Source organism: Erinaceus europaeus, chromosome 18 (assembly GCF_950295315.1).
Source record: "Erinaceus europaeus chromosome 18, mEriEur2.1, whole genome shotgun sequence".
Lineage (NCBI taxonomy): Eukaryota > Metazoa > Chordata > Mammalia > Eulipotyphla > Erinaceidae > Erinaceus > Erinaceus europaeus.
The window spans coordinates 44236811-44251999 of record NC_080179.1 but is presented as its reverse complement, the minus strand read 5'-3'; the positions used below and the strand labels follow the sequence as shown (position 1 = coordinate 44251999).

Sequence of the window (15189 nt, the reverse complement as noted above, 5' to 3'; positions counted from 1 at the left end):
GATTTTTTTTAACCACTTCACAGAAGCCTGTTGGAATGTTAGGGATATTACCCATTGTATTCTTATTATATCCATGTTGCCTCCATCTCTGGTTCTAGAATTGATGGCTTTTAATCTACTGTCTCCCTCCTTGAGTCCACAAGGACAGGGTTCATATTTCAGCTTGGCAGTTCTAGCCAGCAGGTGCACCATAAATGTAGAATGAATGGAGGAACAGATGCACAATGGGAATATTTTTGCAATCTGCCATCCGTACATTCTCCCCGTCCCCGTACTCCACAGGCATGAGTCTTCAGGGAGTGAGGAAGGCCTGCACTGTTCCATTATCTGGCCCTGTCTCCCAGATTCGGCTAGAAGTGAGGCTGATCATTACCTCACCCCTCACTTCCTGAGCAGAGTCTGGATAGGGAACAGCGATTACTTCAATGAGGAGGCTTCCTGAATCCCAGACAACTCAGGCATGTCACAGACTATTGCAGGACAGGAATGGAGTCCCTGCAAGTCTGCTGTGTGTGTAAGTAGAACTGGAGTTGTCCAGAGGTGAAAATAGAGCAACAGCAATTCACCCCAAAAGATTACTCCAAGCAGGGCCAGGAGCCCCACTCCACATGGCTCTGGAGAAGAGGTAAAGGCAACTCCCAGGTGAATCAGTGGTGGGTTGACTGGAATAAAGTGCCTACTACTTAGAACAATTGGAGTCTTAAAAGAAATTAAGGCTTTAAAAAATATTTTCTTTCTTTATTTTGGGTAGAGACAGGGAGAAGCTGAGAGAGGTGGGGGAGATAGAGATGAAGTAAAAGAGAGACACTTGCAACCCTGCTTCACCTTTGTGGAGCTTCCTCCCTGCAGATGGGGGCCAGGGGCTTGAACCTAGGTCCCTGTGCACTATAATGTGTGAGCTCAACCAGGTGTACCTCCACCTGGCCCATTTTTTTTTTTAATATTTCCATCTCTTCCATGCCTAAGATGTGTATCTCCTTCCCATGATTTGAAAAAAGTCACACTGATAAAAGACCTCAAGAAACGTATTCTCTTGCTGGCTATGGTCAGGCAGGACTGCCTCTAAGCAGAAGCTGTGCTAGAAGGGGCTGAGCAGACAGCTACAGTGCTTAGACCAAGGTGCGTTGGGGCTCCAGATACACCCACCTGAAACCCTCCCCCTTTGCAGGAACATGGACAGCTAGCATGGGTGCAGGAAGTCAGAGCAGGCCTTAGAGTGAAGCCTGGGCAGGAAGCTGCAGCCACACCTCTGCAGGGAGCAGCTGCTTCCACTTCCCAGGTGATAGTGTGTGAGCGTCAAGGAAGACCAAGGCTGAGAAAGGGCTTTGGGGACCATCGATGCCCCACTGCAGAGGTGGGGTGGTTAATCGCAGAGGTGGGTTTGCAAAGGTGGTCTGAGTCAATCCAATGTCCAGGCCACTTCAGTCACAGCAAGTGTCCTTGGAGTGAGTCCTAGGGTGGAGTGTGGCTACAGCTGTAAGGGGAACTAGAGGAAATTACCCATGCAAGTATGTGGACCCTTCTCAGAACTCTGTGATCTCTGATTTGAGTGTAGCAAGCCTGCTAATCTGTTTTTTCTTATCTTTCACTTATTTAATGCTACACATTAGGAATGATATATCCCTGCTAACTAGCATACTAAAGCAGAAAAAAAAAAAAGGAAAGAAAAGGAATTCTGCTTAAAAACACACAAAACCTATAGAGTGTCCTCATGTATACCAAAAGCAGCTGCCACCCTGCAGTCTCCTTTCTCAGTCCTGGGGAAGTCAATCTCCCTGGTTTCTCGATTTTCTGCCTTTGTTGGGGTGGAGCCTAGCCTCAAATAGCCTTCTTTTTATTTTTTTTTAATTTTTTATTTAAGAAAGGATTAGTGAACAAAAGCATAAGGTAGGAGGGGTACAACTCCACACAATTCCCAACACCCAATCCCCATAAACCACCCCCTCCCATGGTAGCTTTCCCATTCTCTATCCCTCTGGGAGCATGGACCCAGGGTCGTTGAGGGTTGCAGAAGGTAGAAGGTCTGGCTTCTGTAATTGCTTCCCCGCTGAACATGGGCGTTGACTGGTCAGTCCATACCCCCAGTCTGCCTCTCTCTTTCCCTAGTAGGGTGTGACTCTGGGGAAGCTGAGCTCCAGGACACATTGGTGGGGTCTTCAATCCAGGGAAGCCTAGCCAGCATCCTGGTGGCATCTGGAACCTGGTGATTGAAAAGAGAGTTAACATATGAAGCCAAACAATTTGTTGAGCAATCATGGATCCCAAGCTTGGAATAGTGGAGAGGAAGTGTTAGGGAGGTACTCACTGCAAACTCTAGTGTAGTCCTGCTTTCAGGTATATATTTTGCAGTAGTTTATGGATACGTGTGCACATAAGCTCTCTCTCACAGAAACTGGTGTATATCTAGGTTATGGGACTTTGTTGGAAAGTGAACTACCTGAGATGAAATTAGAGTGTACTATTAAAGGAAAGGTCTCACCCGAGTAATGAAGCTGAAGGGTTGTCATTCCACACGTGAAGTCTCTGGATACATTCTGAGGTGAAGCATGTTGAGGTAGCAATCGTTGCTTTGGTTAGGTTGTGATCGGCAGATGCAATGTTATTTGGTTTGGATTGGGAGATGCATACGGGAAAGTGGGCCCTATCCAAGGGTTCCAGGACTGGGGGAAGTAGGGGCTCTATAGTGAAGATGTGAGGTTCCTGCTGTCTTAGGGTTCAAAAAGACAATCAATAGTTAATATTATCATCACATTATTTGTTAATTGGGTTAACTTTGAAAAGTCCCTTTGTTATGGTTTGCTGGACATCAAATAGCCTTCTAAAGGGGTTTTAAGAGGTCAAGGTTTTGAGCTCTCACATGCCTTAAAATGCTACAGTGCATCTTCATCTTGGTAGCTACTTTTGAGTGGCTACAGAATTCTTGGTTGTAATACAGAGTAACCTCTCCACTACCTCCAGTGACACTCTGTGACAAGCAGATCATGGCAGAAGGCATAGAAGCTCACTACTGAGAAGAGATTATAAGAAATGTCTTGGGGAGTCTGGCGGTAGCGCAGCAGGCTAAGCGCACATGGCGCGAAGCGCAAGGACCAGCATAAGGATCCCAGTTGGAGCCCCAGCTCCCCACCTGCAGGGGAGTCGCTTCACAGGCAGTGAAGCAGGTCTGCAGGTGTCTATCTTTCTCTCCCTCATTCTGTCTTCCCCTCCTCTCTCCATTTCTCTCTGTCCTATACAACAACGATGACAACAACAATAACTACAGCAATAAAACAGCAAGGGCAACAAAAGGGAATAAATAAATAAATATTTTTAAAAAGAAATGCCCCCCCCCCGGCTCCCCACCTGTAGGAAGGGGAGTCGCTTCACAAGTGGTGAAGCAACAATAACTACAGCAATAAAACAGCAAGGACAACAAAAGGGAATAAATAAATAAATAAATAAATATTTAAAAAGAAACATGAAAAAAGAAATGTCTTGACAATAATTTTAATCCACCTGCATGTTAATTATCGGGCTCAGACAAAAATTACGAACGTCATGGACCCCTTGAAACATACTTAAAATAGCTGTGTTCGACCCACAGGAAGACCCTAGTTTCATCTTCTCTATTCCTACCTTTGGGCTCCTGGTTATTAACAATTTTTCCTGCTTTATATCTTACCATCTTTCAGCTACCAAGTTGCAGGCACTACCATGATGCCATCCTGACCTCCCTGGGCAGACGACCTCACCTCTCCAGAGCCCTGCCTCACTAGGGAAAGATAGAAATAGGCTGGGAGTATGGATTCATCTGCCAACATACATGTCCAGCAGAGAAGCAATTACAAAAGCCAGAACTCCTACTTCTGCACCCCAAAAAGAATTTTTGTCTATATTCCCAGGGGGTTAAGAAACAGTGAAGTTGCCGATGAAGGACATGGGACACAGAACTCTGGTGGTAGGAACTGTATGAAATTTTACCCCTGTTATCTTACAATCTTTTTAATCATTATTAAATCACTAATAAAAATTAAAAAGAAGAGAGTCAGGTGGTAGCACAGTGGGATAATTGCAGGTGGCACAATGCTCAAGGACTGGCGTAAGGATCCCGGTTTGAGACCCTAGCTCCCCCCCTGCAGGGGAGTCACTTCACAGGCCGTGAAGCAGGTCTGCAGGTGTCTTTCCCTCCCCATCTCTGTCTTCCCCTCCTCCCTCTATTTCTCTCTGTTCTAGCCAACAACGATATCAATGACAACAACAATAATAACTACAACAATAAAACAACAATAGCAACAAAAATGAATAAATAAATATCAAAAAATTAAAAAGAAAAAAGAAGTGTCTTGAGCTTTTTCAATCTGTTGGCTCTCTCACTCTGGGGAAGGCCAGCTAAGGAGTCCTGTGGCTCAGCCTCTGTGGCAAGGAACCGCTTCATGTCAGCAGTCACGTGACTGAGTCTAAAGCAAATTCTTTAGCTCCAGCTGAGCCTGGAGACAACAACTCTTTTACATCTGGACAGAGCCTCACGGGGACCCAGGCCAGGAGTGCCCAGTTGCACTTCGGAATTCCCAGTCCTTCCAAACTGTGAAATAATACAAGTGTGTTGTTTTAAATCATTGAGTTTTGGAGTCATCTAGTATCGCAGCAATAGCGACAAAGAGTATTGAAAATCCTTTGCCTTTACAGTTTTAAAAACTTTAATCAGGGGTGGAGGTAGACAGCATAATGGTTATGCAAAGAGACTCTCATGCCTGAGGCTCCAAAGTCCCAGGTTCAATCCCCGCAGCCCCCACTACCACCACTACCATAAGCCAGAGCTAAGCAGGGCTCTGGACAATAAACAAACAAACAAATAAACATTTTAATCAAAGGGGAAGGCTCTAGGGTTTCAGTGTTTCTGCTGAGATGTCCCAGACAATTCTGATTCCTGATTTTTTATAGGGACCCACTGTCCTCCCTGAGAGTTGTGGCACTGTCTCATGCCCCATATGCTCTGAAACTCAAGGACAGTCTGCCTTCGGCAATATTTATATTCTATTGTGTTGAACTATTTTAGTCTGGAGGTTTCTTCCCATCCCAGGGTATTTGGTTGAATTATTTCAGTGACATTTATCCCTCTACATTTTCTATATTTTTGAAGTTCCTTTTAGTCATGATTTGGACCCCCTTGGTTTATACTTATTTCCTTCCTTCCTTAATTCCTTCCTCCTCCCTCCCTTCCTTCCTCCCTCCCTTCCTTCCTTCCTCCCTTTTTTCCTTCCTTCCTTCCTTCCTTCCTTCCTTCCTTCCTTCCTTCCTTCATTCCTTTAATTCTGTCTGAGGAATTGGTGTCTTGTGCATGTGCAATTGAAAGTGATGGAATGAGCAGAGAGTGAGAAAGAGATAACATAGAACAGAGCTCTCCCACCCCCAGGCTCCCTGTTCCTCCCATGTGGTACTGGGTTTGAACCTGGGTCACAAGCCACCTGCACTGTGGCCAGGTACACACCTTACCCAATGAGCTCTCTCTCTACCTCCAGCACTGATCTTCTGGATTGACTATCCTTGGCCCTTCCATTTTTCATTCTCAGATGTTTTGCCTTACTTTTTGACTAATTCCTTAGTATTCTAATCTTTGGGGATTTGTTTTTGGGTTTTTGTTTAAGATTTATTTATTTATTTTACAAGAGATAGAGTGAGAGACCAAAGCATTGCTCTGGCATAGGAATGCGAGGGGTTGAACCCAGGGCCTCAAGCACAAAAGTCCTGCATTCTACCCACTGACTTGCCCCTCGAGTATTGTCTTCTAACTTTTCATTAATTGATGAATGAACATCGTTCTGGCACATGCAGTGCTGGGGCTCAAACTGAGGCCCTTGTGCCTGCAAGTTCTTAGCTCCACTGCTGTGCCACCACCTGGCCACGTCTTCATGTTTTCACAGTGTGTTCCATTCTGTTGCTGTTGTTGCTTTTACTGAGAGCCCCTTTCTAGATCACCATGTATTTATGCTATGGATCAAATACCTTTTTTTATTACTCTAAATATGTCAATACTAGCGGATTTTTTTTTGGGGGGGGGTGAGGAGGATGAAAGATTAGTTTGCTTCTTTAACTGTTTTTGCCTCTCCAGTCTCTGCATTTGGGATTGTTTTGTTTCTTTTTCTTTGATTTCTTTCCTGCATGTTTGAATGTTCCTCAGATCTCTGATCTCAGTTTATCTGTTTACAGTTACAAGTAGAGAATTGAAAAACTCGCTGAAAGTCCTGAGCCTTTCTCTACTGGGTGGAATTTGTTCTTGGTGATGTGGGTGGACTCTTCATACTTGTTCTGGCTGTCACAAACTACTCCAAAGCTCAGAGGCTGCAAGCCACAACACTGGGGGCTGAGGGCATAGCTCAGTGTGTTATACCAAAGGACTCCCATGCTTGCAGACTCAGGTTCATTAGCTGGCACCTCAATATGCAAAAGCTGAGCAGTTCTCTGGACACACACACAAAGGGGGAGATAGATCTTAATAAAAAAAAAAAAAAAAAAGGAACTTTCCTACTCATGACCACAGAATGTGAACTCAGACCTTCAGGGATGCAGAGGTCACATAGGCTCCTAAGCTGAATATGGGCCTCAGATCAAATAGATGGGATTTACAGTCAACAATATTTATACACCTTTCCCATATTTGGGAGATACTCTATTCCCTGATGCAGCTTTCTGGTCCTTTTTCCAGCCATGACATCATCTTCCCAGCAATAATTTGTATCCACCTGCATATCAGATTTCAAGCTTGGGGGAAAAAAACTAGTATAGTCACAGGCCTTTTGGAATATAACTAATAGGCCTACTAGCTATCTACAGAACAGAGACCCCCCCACACACAACTCTTCATCTGCAGTATACCAACCATTAGATTCATGATTAGTCAACAACTTGTTTGGCTTTGTATGTTAACTCTTTTTTCAGCCACCAGGTTCCAGATGCTACCATGATGCCAACCAGACTTCCCTGGACAGACAACCCCACCAATGTGTCCTGTAGCCCCACTTCCCAGAACCCCACCCCACTAGGGAAAGAGAGAGACAGGCTGGGAGTATGGATCAACCTGTCAATAACCATGTTCAGTAGGGAAACAATTACAGACCTTTGCACCCCATAATGACCTTGGGTCCATACTCCCAGAGGGATAAAGAATAGGAAAGCTATCGGGGGGGGGGGGGGGAGGATGGGATATGGAGTTCTGATGGTGGGAACTGTGTGGAGTTGCACCCCCCCCCCTTATCCTATGGTTTTGTCAATGTTTCCTTTTTATAAATAAATTTTAAAAAAGAATAGGAAAACTATCAAGGGAGGGGATTAGATACTAAGTTCTGATGGTGGGAATTGTGTGGAATTGTACCCCTCTTATCCTATGGTCTTGTTGGTGTTTCCATTTTATAAATAAAAAAAATTTTTTAAACCAACAACACTAGTATTGCTCACAGGTGTTAGTCAGGGCAGAGTTGGGTGGACCATCTTGTCTCTGCTCCACTCAGCAATGTCAGAGGCAGCTAGAGAGCTTACTCTCTAGCCCAGCATCTGGCCTCAGGAGATGCCAGCAGTAGGAGCTAGGTCGGCTCTCATTCCTGCTTGCCCTTTGTATCATGGTGGTTTCAAAATAGGTGAAAGTCTGGCATATTGACTTAGGGTTCCCATGTTCCACAAGAATGAAGAAAGACAGCAGAGACTGTCACTCATTTAAGAAATATTTTTTTATTTATTATTGGATAGAGACAGAGAAATTGAGAAGAGAGGGGGAGATAGAAAAAGGGAAAGAGACAGAGATACACCTATAGCCCTGCTTTAGCACTCGTGAGGCTTCCTCCCGCAGGTGGAGGCCAGGGGCCTTGTGTACCATAGTGTGAGCACTTAAGCAGGTGTGCCACTGCCTGGCACCAGCTGTCACTCTTTAAGAACTAGATTTAGGGAGTCAGGCAGTGGCACAGCGGGTTAAGCGCAGGTGGTGCAAAGCACAAAGGACCGGCGTAAGGATCCCGGATCAAGCCGCCAGTTTCCCACCTGCAGGGGAGTCACTTCACGGGCAGTGAAGCAGGTCTGCAGGTGTCTGTCTTTCTTTCCCTCTCTCTGTCTTTCCCTCCTCTCTCCATTTCTCTCTGTCTTATCCATCAATGACAACATAAATAACGACAAAAATAATAACTACAACAGTAAAGAAACAAGGGCATCAAAAGGGAATAAATAAAATTTTTTAAAAATAAATTTTTAAATAGATAATTTTGGAAGTCACTTCATGCCTTTCTTTCAATATATCACAAAGGTCCATGCAGGTTCAAAGGAAGGAGAACAGAAAGTACTTCCTGATGGCTCAGTGTCTGTCACATTCTCGAAATTGTGGGACTAGAAATAATGCTGTGACCACAGTTTGTGTTTTGATACAAACTGTCAAAGTACTTAAGCATACCACACCATGCCATTAGTTTCACATTGCTGCCATCAAAAAATTCACCCAAGTTTAATGCCTTAAAAAATCACAAATTCACTGGAAGACAACACCACCAATGTGTCCTGGAGCCCTGCTTCCCCAAAGCCCTATCCCACTAAGGAAGGAGAGACAGGCTGGGAGCATAGATTGACCTCCCATGTTCAGTGAGGAAGATATTACAGAAGCCAGACATTCCACCTTCAGCATCCCATAATGACCCAGGGTCCATACTCCCACAGGGATAAAGAATAGGGAAGCTATCGGGAGGGGATGAAATACACAGTTCTGGTGGTGGGAATTGTGTGGAGTACCCCTCTTATCCATGATTTTTGTCAGTGTTTCCTTTTTTTAAATTTATTTTTCATTTAAGAAAGGATAAATTAACAAAACCATAGGTCAGGAGGGGTACAACTCCACATAATTCCCACCACCCAATCTCCATATCCCATCCCCTCCCCTGATAGCTTTCCCATTCTCTATCCCTCTGGAAGCATGGACCCAGGGTCATTGTGGGTTGCAGAAGGTGGAAGGTCTGGCTTCTGTAATGGCTTCCCCGCTGAACATGGACATTGACTGGTTGGTCCATACTCCCAGTCTGCCTCTCTCTTTCCCTAGTAGGGTGGGTCTCTGGGGAAGCAGAGGAGCTCCAGGACACATTGGTGGGGTCTTCAGTCCAGGGAAGCCTGGCTGGCATCCTGATGGCATCTGGAACCTGGTGGCTGAAAAGAGAGTTAACATACAAAGCCAAACAAATTGGTGAGCAATCATGGACCCAAAGGTTGGAATAGTGGAGAGGAAGTGTTAGGGGGTACTCACTGCAAACTCAGTGTTCCCTTTTTATAAATAAATTTTTTTAAAAAAAAATCACAAATTCAGTATCTAATGGCTCTGGATGTCACAAGATCATTGAACACAAATCAAGGTGTTGGCATGACCACAAACCCTCTGAGGCTGCAAGAGAAAATCTATTTCCCCATCTTTTCCTACTTCTAGAAACTGCTTCCTTTTCTTAGCTGGTGGCCATTCCTCTGTCTTCAACACTTTTTTTTCCAGAGTACTACTCAGTTCTAGCTTATGGTAATGATGGGGACTAAACCTGGGAGCTCAAGCAGAACCACTCTGCTAGCTCCCCAGCTGCCTACTTCCTCCACCTTCAAAGTCTCCATCTTCTGCTCCTCTTGTTCTATCTTCTCTTCCCTCTTTCTCTCTCTCTCTCTCTCTCTCTCTCTCTCTCTCTCATATTCTAGCATCCCTGTGACTACACTGGGGCCCCTGGGTAATATACTATGCTCTCCACAACTACACATTCTCCTCTGTCATGTGAGTCAGTCACTGAGTCACAGGTGTCTTACGGAGACCCATTTTGTCTACCACATGCTTGCTTTCTAATGATTGTTCAGTTAATAAATCAAGGATCAGGGGCCAGGTGGTGGTGCACCTGGCTAAACACACACATTACAGTGCACAAGGACCCAGGTTCAAGCCCCTGGATCCCACCTGCAGGGTAATAGCTCCACAAGTGTTGAAGCAGAGCTGCAGGTGTCTCTCTGTCTCTCTCCCTCTCTATCTTCCCCATTCCTCTCAATTTCTCTGTCTCTATTCAATAATAAATAAGTAAATAAATAAATAAAATATTTTAAAATAAATTAAATAAATAAATCAAGGATCTGTGTGCCCCTTGTTCATGTGAGAGTTCTGCTGGAGTTTATCTGTGAAGGCCTCACCTCTACTCCATAGTGCCATTGCCTCTTACCCTCCAGCCAGAAGCTTCCTTTACAACCTAAAGCCCAGTCTGGGGTTACAGAAGCTCTTCTCTGGAACCAGCCTGCTCTCTGCTCTCAGGACTCAGAGCAAAAGTAAGTCCATGTTCTCTCACGGGCCTTGCTCAATTCAGAGAAGAGCTATTTAGCACTGTGGAAAGAATTCTTCCTAATACTTCACCACTCTTCTGGTGAGTACTTGGACAAGATGGGAATCTTATTATTAACGTCATCATCATTATCATTATTAATTTTTGAGTGGAGGAAGTAGGGAGAATGAAAGCATCACTTTGGCATATGCTATGTAAGGGCTAGGACTTAGAACCCCATGGTTGAGAGTCTACAATGTTGCCACACCACCACTTCCTGGGTCATGATATTGATTCTCTTCTGGTTTCAATTCCATTGGCTTTAATATATATGGAAAGAGAGAGAGAGAGAGAAGGTAGAGGCAGAAAAAGTAAGTGTGTGAAAGACTATAGCACCAAAACTTCCTTCGGTGTGATGGGCACCAGGCAGGCTTGAACATAGGTCATGTACATGTAAAAACAGCACACCATCGAAGTGAGCTTTTTAGTTGGACCTCAGTTCCTTTGACCTTAACCTGGGGGTGACATAAATTGAGAGGAGATGGTGCCCCAAGGCATGTCTGATTGTATTTCAATGAACTTCCTTAATAGGCTGGAGCAGATGGAGGGTCACAGAGGTGATAGTACAGGGGAACCTACTGCTGTCTCCTCACAGCCACTGGGTGGGCTTCACCCAGGCTGGCCCACCCGGGCGAACAGCCCCCCTGCCTCTGAAGCTGAGACCTCCAGGCTCTCCTCACCCCAACTCCCACCCCATCAACCCCTTCCCACCTCCTAAGTCTACTCCTCCAGCTTGTCAAAGACACTTGTTTCATTTCTCTTTTCTATAATGAGAATTTTCAAAACGACAGAAAAGTGTAGAGAACAAAATAGCAAGTATCCATTCACCACCTGCTCAGTGGTGATGATTTTAACAAACTTTGCTTCCCTTTTTTCTTTCAAAGACATAAAACATTACAGGTATAATTGAAGTGCCATGTGCATCTCTGCTCAGTTCTTTCATGATCCTTAGACTTAACACTTCCACCCCGAGAACAAAGCATAACCAAGACTTTAGCGTATCCAAATTCTCCCAGCTAGTTATGCATCCATAAAGAGCCGATCTAATGTCTGTGTTTCAACAATTTCAAATATGATCCTTAGCAACCTATAAATTGGCTGCAATTCTATCAAAACTTAATTGCTTTTCTAGAAATATATTTTATTTTATTTATTAGTAAGACAGAGGGTGGGGGACAGAAAGAGAGATACAGAGAGACGGAGAACAGGAGATCAGAGCACTGCTCACCTCTGTCTTATCAACGTGAATGGGAGGCTGAACCTGGACTTCAGAGCCTCAGACATAAAGGGGTTTGTTCATTTTTGCATAACTATTATGTTGTCTCCCCCATTCAGAACCTCTTTTTTCCTTCACAGAGACGAACAAAAGAAAATAGGGGGAGTCGAGTGGTAGTGCAGTGGGTTAAGCGCAAGTGGCATGAAGCGCAAGGACTGCAAGGATCCTGGCTCGAGCCCCTGCTCCCCACCGGCAGAGGAGTCGCTTCACAGGTGGTGAAGCAGGTCTGCAGGTGTCTATCTTTCTCTCCCCCTCTGTCTTCGCCTCCTCTCTCCATTTCTCTCTGCCCTATCTAACAACTACGACATCAGTAACAACAACAATTATAACTACAACAATAAAAAACAACAAGGGCAACAAAAAGGGAAAAATAAATAAGTAAATATTAAAATTTTTTAAAAAACAAGGGCAACAAAAGGGAATAAATAAATAAATATTTAAAAAATAGTACTTATTCTCAGGCTCATATGGAATCACAAGGGTCTTGGAAAGTCATAGAAACCTTGAAAAAGAACCATGTGTTTCAATTATCTAATATTCCCATATGTCTTTCACCTCCTTACTTACTTCACTCAGAATAATCACCTCCAGTCCCATCCATTTTGTTCCAAGGGACACAATATCATCTCTTATCATTGCAGAGTAATAGTCCTGTTGGTATATATCCCATAACTTCTTCATCTAGGTGTCCAATGATGGCCATTGACTTTGCTCTGCTGGAGTAGCCAAAGTGTCTATAAGACTTGTGACAACTATGATGGTGGGTGGAGGGGTGTTCAGAACTTGGTGGTGGGTCTGCTGTGGAACCTTCTACTCTTGTAAACCATTACTAAATTTGTAAGAGAATTACATGGGGCTGACACTGCCTTTTTGCTTCCCATTGTATCCAGAGAAGCCAAGCCAGAGATGTCACCCTTCCAATTCCAGTAATCTGGTGAGACTATCACATGGAACTATCCAGCTCCATTTCAAAGGATGCTTTCTCTAACAAAGTTACAGATCATAGACATAGTCTGGGTACGAGAATACATGTATCCATAAGTTAGGGGCACCTGCACACCTCAAAGTAAAAGTGCTTAATAGTCCTCTGTGATTAGACCCAATAATCTCAGCAATCCAGTAGAAAGGCTTGAAGAAGGCACCATACATTTTCTAATCAAATGTTTATCACTTAGGCTTAGAAACCCTCTTCTCCTACCCCCTACTTCACTTCCCTCAATCACTCTACCTACTCAACTAACTACACAAAAGAAAGACATATATATAAAAAAAAAATAAAAAGAAAGAAAAAAGAAAGATATATCTCCTAATCTCTTCTGGCAGCGTCAGGGCCCTTGTCACCCCTTGATAATTTTTAGAAGGAACACTGTATACAATCGATCAAGAGAAATACTAGCAAATATATATATATATATATGTCAACTAAAGGAGAATTATTATCCTCATGACAACCTTTATTAAAATCATCAAACAAGTAAATGCAATAAAACTCAAGGTTAACTTAAAACCCCCCTAAAATCCTAGGTGTATTTCCTCCCCAACTTGAGCCCAGATCCAATAGACTTAACACCAGCTTGGAAACAACAAATGACACTTAACAGTTTAACAGCAGGGAGAAAAATCCAAGCTTCTCAGGTAAAGAAGGAACTACAACAGCTGCAAGTAGGCAAGAGACTGGTTCACTTCATGGTGGCCTTTTTGGTTACTACAAGGCCACCCCATCACCTGGGGCCCTAGTGATTCCCTCGTAGATACAATGGGCCTAGACCTCAGACCCCTTTCTCTACCAGCTCTAGTGATTTCTGTCAGGAACAGCATCATAAGCTCTTTTGAGGGCCTCTCCAGGACCTTGCCTTCGCTATAAAGTAGTGAGGTTTAGTCTCTAACAACACCACAAACCAGACCTCAGCAGTACTCAGACCTCTTCCCTTTCACTGATAAAAGAAGGAATAAGTAAATATTTTAAATATAAACTTTTTCTAAATTTTTGAGACAGAAATTTAAATAACTTGTTTTAAGCTATTCTTTCTAGTTCTTGCCCTTCTTTTACAGTTAAGAGGAAGAAAGGAAGGAAATTAAGGGAGGGGAGAGAGAGAGAGAGAGAGAGAGAGAGACCAAGATCATAGCACAGACTCTTTCTCAATGCAGTGAGGGCCAAGCTCTAACCAAGATCATGCATTTGGCAAAGCAGGCACACTATCTCAGTGAGCTATTTTCCTAGCCCCTGAGCTATTGTTTTTTTATAGTATATGCCTCTGCAAATATGCATTTCCCTTTAATCATCACATTGGCAATTTACCTCAGGTGTCTGTATGTAGTGTCTTTTTAATTTTAATTCAGTACAAAATATTTTATAATTTTCTGTGTGATTTCTACTTTAGTCCATATGTTATTTACAAGTGATCTGCTGATGATTCAAACATTTGAGATTCTAATAACTTTCTATTGTTGATTTCTAATTCAACTTCACTTTGGTCAGCGATCAGATGCAGCATGATTCCACCTTTAAGAATGTGTTAAGAAAGGTTTGGCTGTTGATGTCTTATTTCAGTAGATGTGCACCTGAAAAGAACACATATTCTCTAGTGGATGAGTGCAATGTCAATTCATTTGGCGGTTTAGTTTCCTCTGTTTTTGTTTATCTGTATCTGCTTTTCCAGTCAGTTGATGATTTGTTAAAGTCTCCCACTGTGCTCACAGCTCTGCCTATTGTCTTTATTGTTCTATTAGTTTCTACTTTGTGCTCTGAACGTTTTTATGTTTCCTTTTTATTGTGATGAAATTTATTCACCTCCATCTCTACCTCTAGCTTTAAAGTCTGCTTTATCTGGTAGTAAAGGACTCACATCATTCATTTGGCAAGCATTTTCTACATGTGCTATAAATAAAAATAAAAATTCAGTAAGTCCTAGTTAATGGCTTTGCTTTAAAAGTCAACTATATCTGCCCATGTGGAGCTCTCCTCCATTCTCCAGTTCTGTGTCCCCACCTGAGATCCATGCCCTTGTCCTTCTTGTTGTGTGGATCTGCTGCTGAGAAATTCACTCCACTTTTGTTAGTAAAAAAATGTCTTTAGTGGAGCCAGGCAACAGCACACTTGGTAGAGCCAACACGTTGTAGTGCTCAAGGTCCTGCATTCAAGACCCAGGTCCCCACCTGCAGAATAGAAGCTTTATATATGGTCAAATAGTGCTGCAGGTGACTCTCCCCACTTTCATGGTAACTTTCCCTGGCAATTTCTCTCTCTCTCCACATGTATTCTTTAGTTTGCCTTCATTTTTTTTTCTTTCTTTATTAAATGATTAATGGTTTATAGTTGACAATAAAATACAGTAATTGGTGCATGTGTAACATTTCTCAGTTTTCCACATAACAATCTAACCCCCCCACCAAGGTCCTCCTCTGCCATCCTGTTCCAGGAGTTAAACACTCCCCCCCCACCCCCCACCCCAGAGTCCTTTACTTTGGTGCAATACACCAATGCCTTCTTTTTTTTTTTTTTTTTTAATTTTTAGCCTTTTAAGGTTTTGGAAACACAAAGTCACAGAAATGCACAAAGTCTAACACAAAGAA

General features: G+C 43.3%; 1 long non-coding RNA gene across 2 annotated transcripts in view; it reads right to left on the bottom strand.

Annotated features, from left to right (window-relative positions):
* The window catches only part of LOC132534323 (uncharacterized), a 131134-nt gene that overhangs the window by 90129 nt on the left and 25816 nt on the right, over positions 1–15189 (bottom strand). The window lies entirely within an intron of this gene.